The sequence below is a fragment of the Triplophysa dalaica genome, chromosome 3, assembly GCF_015846415.1.
Source record: "Triplophysa dalaica isolate WHDGS20190420 chromosome 3, ASM1584641v1, whole genome shotgun sequence".
Lineage (NCBI taxonomy): Eukaryota > Metazoa > Chordata > Actinopteri > Cypriniformes > Nemacheilidae > Triplophysa > Triplophysa dalaica.
The window spans coordinates 16804156-16810155 of NC_079544.1; positions in this window are offsets into that span (position 1 = coordinate 16804156).

The window sequence follows — 6000 nt, forward strand, 5'->3', positions numbered from 1 at the left end:
CAATATTCCCATCACCAATGCAATTCTTCTTTAAACCTGATTTTCAGACTACTTCCACATGTTCCTGGGTCAACATCCATACTGGTTCTGGAAAAACATTGCTGACAGCTAATCATTTTTTGGGGGAACATTCAGTTCAGTTCTAATGTTAGGGTTAGGAATGGGTTATGGGGCTTGTATAGCATTCTTACTGTATAGCAAGCTATACACTCACCTAAAAGATTATTAGGAACACCTGTTCAATTTCTCATTAATGCAATTATGGTGGTGGTGTAATGGTCTGGGGGATGTTTTCTTGGCACACTTTAGGCCCCTTAGTGCCAATTGGGCATCGTTTAAATGCCACGGCCTACCTGAGCATTGTTTCTTATCATGTCCATCCCTTTATGACCACCATGTACCCATCCTCTGATGGCTACTTCCAGCAGGATAATGCACCATGTCACAAAGCTCGAATCATTTCAAATTGGTTTCTTGAACATGACAATGAGTTCACTGTACTAAAATGGCCCCCACAGTCACCAGATCTCAACCCAATAGAGCATCTTTGGGATATGGTGGAATGGGAGCTTCATGCATCCCACAAATCTCCGTCGACTGCAAGATGCTATCCTATCAATATGGGCCAACATTTCTAAAGAATGCTTTCAGCACCTTGTTGAATCAATGCCACGTAGAATTAAGGCAGTTCTGAAGGCGAAAGGGGTTAAACACAGTATTAGTATGGTGTTCCTAATAATCCTTAAGGGGGGGGACGTTTACTTTACTTTAAAAACGTAAAAGGGTAGTTATTAAGTTAGAATTGCTTTGAAAGGTTTTCCTTGAAGGACCAACAAAAATGATTTTGACCTTAAAATATATGCTTACAAAGCAAAATCAGGACACTCTTATTGTTATATACTTATTGTTACATACAGTACATCACCAAATGCATTACTCTACAATTGTGCTATATTTTTTATGTATATGCTATCATCTAGAACCAATGCAAAATATTTGTCCTGTTCCACTGGAAAGCATTATGCAAATTTTGTCCATCTATGGATAAAGAGTGAAGGCCACCCAATCAAAGCGCTTGTGTTCTCACTACTGCGGCATGACGTCTGCCCTCTCATCTGCAGCACAGGTGGTTTTTTATTGTGTTCTTTGGCTTAAACGTTTTTGATGTGTCAATGCAGGATGCCAAACCCACCGGCTTCAAATGATTAAATGGACAAATCTGAAGTGAGGGTCTGATTCCAGAGTCAGAGGCAAGTCAATGTATTCAACACAGGTTTGAAAAAAAACAAGGATTCATTAACCATCAAGGGTTAATGTTGAGGGTCTTGCCCCACAGAAAAATGTAAACTATAAGAAACGTGTGATTCTACTCAGAAGACAAACTAAGATGCAGAAATGTTCATGCCATCTCAATAAAAATGTTGTGCTCTGTGGGAAAAGAATAAAACGATTGTGCTTTTTCTTTCCTAAAGGCATCAACACTCCATCTCCACTGAATGCACACCAAGTCAGCTTTACTGAATCTAGTGCTCTGCACTGCATAACATTGGTTTCTTGCAATGTTGATTGGTTTATATGGTTTACATCGTATTGGTGTTGGATTTGTTAAAGAGTGTTTGAATGTTGCAGTTATAGAGTTTATGTTAGGAACGTGTGTAAATATAAGGGCGTTGGGAAAACATGGTAAAACGCACAGCGACTGGCACTGCACCAAGATGCACCTGCACACTGGGTTTAGTGCACAGGCATGCAGCGTCGCTCTGCCTCTTTCTCTACATCATTCTTTCTCACGCACTCTCTCCTCCACCTCCTTCACACCCTTGTTCACACTCTCTGCGAGTATCACTCCCTCTCCCCTTGTCTAGACTTGCTGCACCTGTGGTACATTAATCTACAACAGTCCTGCCCGGATACAGCTCTTTAACATGACAGCATGGACCAGCGGCCAACCACACCTTGCCTCCCCCTGCCGAGCTTCACTATGTATTTCCTTTATTGACACATTGGCATAGTTTTGCAAATTCTCAAATTTTTCGTATGACTTTCTATATGAGGACAGGAAATGCATAAGTCACTGGAGGACGTGTTGCGCTATGGATTACAGCCGCTTGAACAGGTGTGTCCACTGGGCTCTTTGGCTGCGCTCGAACACCTTTGTGTTTTTGTTCACAAGTGCTTTTCTGGAGCGCCGCCATGTTCACGGCCTGGTTCTCAGCCTCTCCTGTCCTCCAACCTCTACCAGCACAACTGGGCTTGTTCGACTGCCTGCCTGTTCACGTCACTGTTTCCTACATTTAAACACAGCGGTGCCTTCAGAGCATTTCTGCAACATTCCCCTATTTACTCCCAGGGCAGGACACTTCTACAAGTGCCATTTTTACTATGTTTAGTTATTGGGCTTTAAGAACATTGATTACGGGATATGTTCAATTGCATTTTGTTGTAAATACTGTCTGTTTTTGCTTTCAGACTGTATCAAAGATCTGCATTAGGTAAATGATGGATTGATTGTAAAGTTTTTTGGGTTTTACATTGTTCTTGTTAAACACACACAAAAAATCCAATGCCTACTTTCTAGGTTTAAATTGTTTTGTGTTTTTCAAAAGACAAAATGTGAAGCAAAGTTGTGCTTTGCTTATTTAAAGTAACAGTTCACCCAAAATGAAAATCCTGTCTTCATTTACTCACCCTCAAGTTGTTCCGAATCTGTGAAAACTTTTTGTTCTGATGTACACAGAGAAAGACATTTTGAAGAATGATTGTTACCAAACAGTTCTTGGACACGATTGACTAACATAGTAGGAGACCTACATTTCTTTGTAAATTTCTTTGTTCTGTTGAACACAAGAGATGATATTTTTAAGAACGTATGAAAGCAAACAATTCTGGGGCACTTTTGACTACCATTGCAATTTTTCCTATTCCCAGAATTCTTATTTTTGGGTGAAATGTCCCTTTAATGTTTAAGGCTAATCAAAACTCAATGTACAGTTTCTTGGCAACTGTTCCCTTCTTTTAGAGAAATCATTCTTATGGAGAAAAAATATTTAATTTGTAATTTTTCATTCCTACCCAAACAATATTTGTGAAATGTTTTCTGTCCGCCTTTGACACGCATTAGAGGTCATTATGTGTAAGCATTGCCAGTTATAATCTGTCATCATTCAGTAGTCTGCAGACAGCCGTCTGTGGAAATGCTGCACGCTGGTGAACATGAGCAAGCACCTGTGAAGAAAAACAGACTTTCTGTGACAAAGACAAATGTGCTTCCTGCACCTTAACTGACCTCTTTGTCATCTGTGGAGATTTGACAAATCTTTCTTGACAATAAAAGCTTTATTGAGGCTTTATATTACTGTGTGTGATAGCTGTGACAGGGGACCTGTCTGACACATTGCCTCTGCAAACTTTGAGGGTGAAGCAGATTCTTTCTGACTGTCATTTCTTTTTTTTCTTCATTGGTAAAAGTACTCCTTGTCATGAACAACATACAAGTTTTGTATGTAACATATTTTTATGATACAAAATTTGTAGTTACATTTTGCTCTACATCTGCGGTTTTCAATCTGATAAAAATTGCCATCGAAATAACTTTAACTTATCACCACAACCATTGTGCCTTGTTTATGCACGGGTAAATTCATTTTTCCAAGTCATTCTGTGAAACAGATCACATATACACCAATGTTTCCTATGAGATAGAAAAAAAATCTTACAACTCTACATACTGCACAATGAATCTGACAAAATGCATGCATTTAGCAATAATTTAAAGAAAGTCTTAAATGTGATATACACCCTTAAAAATAAATGTGCTTTAAACAACACTGAGGCACAGACAAAGTGAAAACAGAGATCCCACATGCTGGAACATTTTATTAACATTACGAACATATATGCCAACACAAACTGGTTGCCCTACAGCAAAACATCGACTGACCAACCACAAAGGAAACACAAGGGCAATTTATTGGGCTAACAATTTACAGGCTAACAAGGTAACGAGAGGAGATAACAAGGCACATCTGGGTAGACTTATCAACAAGAAAAACTACAAAGAACTACAAAACAGGGCACAAGACAGGAAAACACCAAAGTTCACACAAAACAAGGTAAACATAGGCTAGAATCAGGACAGATGCCATAGAACAGTCGTTCTCAATTTTATGAAGTATAGAAATTTACAATAGATTTAATGCAATATAACATGAAAACAATACGACCACCAACCAAAAAAAGTATGTTCCAGCATTGTATAACAGAATATGTTTTTGGTTTAAATTAAATTCTAAGTTTAAAAATATAAGGGTTTATTTGGGGGGCCGTTAAGCAATGTACAAACACAAAGGGGGCCTTACAATGAAATAGTTTGAGAACCACTACCACAAAGGTTCCACAAAGAACTATTCAGTCAAAGGAACTATCTCTTTCTTAGCTTTTTATAATCTGAAGAGCCCTTTGAAAAGGTTTTTCAGATGTTAAAGGTTCTGGAACCATTTAAACAAAATGTTCTTCTATGGCATCGTGAAGTAGCTTTTTTTAAGTGTAAGCTCCATTGCAGGCTGAAATGTTGAATTTCAATACAATTCCTTGAATTCATCCTCTTTTTTTACAGAACAGGCATGCTATAAGGTTCCCACAATATACCCCAACTGCCTCTTTCACGCATTGGGAATTGAGTTTGGGTGGTTTGGGACTCATGCCAGTACCTTCATTCCAGTTTATTTAAAGGATTAACAAATTTCTCCTGATCTTCAGGGGGCAGAATTTAGTCAACAAATCACCAACCTCTAGGAAAACAGACCCTCCCCCGGCCTGAGCCATTATGGTTTCTCATGTTGAAGGAGCTTCACTCGATGAGGTCTCAAGACCCCCACATACTCAGAGGATTAAGTGTAATTAGCAAATATCCCACTGGAATGGCTGGGAATCTGGCTAGGGAAGAGCATCTCACATTTGTGGATGGGATTATGATCAACGCAGCTCATTTGCCCAGTCTGATTTCACACGTTGACCAAACTTGCAGATCACATACATTTACACCCAAAAGCACATAAAAGCATCACAAAAATAATTGATATGACTAGTGCCCCCCCATGAGAAACCATTCTGAGATTAGGTATGTGTATAGCTTCATTGGCATCATATAACCTACAACCTACATTTTCATTTGAATATCACAAGCGAATCATTCCCCGATCTCACAGAGACTTTCAGTGACTCATTCTTCATTCTTGACTGTGACAGTTAGGGTACATTGTTGTTGGTGGCACAGACCCATTTGGGTTCATGTGTGTGTGTGTGTGTGTGTGTGTGTGTGTGTGTGTGTGAATGTGTGTTTGCCGAACTCACAGCTGTGCTCTACTTCTACACACGGAGCCAGTGTGTCACTATGTTTGTCATCCCAAATGTCACTTGGGTTCCAATTGCCTCGTTCGAGCCAATATCTGAGTAAAGAGATACAAAGAGCCCAGAGTGCTTCCTGTAGGCATCTCTGTGCTCCATGACCTTTCCTATGTGTTACCTAACAGTATGGCCATTTCTCATCTCAAATGCCATGTCACATCATCCAATAGAAATCAGTTTGCTCTGATCCAGAATCTGGTAGCTGTCTAATAGCTGTATTTTGAGACACCACCTTGCCCATCATATCACCTCATTACTTACCAATTCGGAACACTACACTGTAAAAAAATCACATACAAATACAGTCATTTTCCAGCAGCTGGGGTGCCAGCAAAAAAGATAAAAATAACATTGTTTTTAAATTAGTTTTTTTAATTGCAGTCATTTTCTGTAATTTCAATGAATTCGTTTTTTGACATATTTCAAAATATGTAAAAAAATAACTGTAAATTTCTGTAAAATTACAGTTTTTTTACATAGTAGCTCTGCAAGTTACACAAACAACATGAGAGGCTTGACTCGCAAATACTTGACGTTAATTGATGCAAAACTGAAACTAAAACTACCGTAAAAACTTGAAGTACAAAATAAATA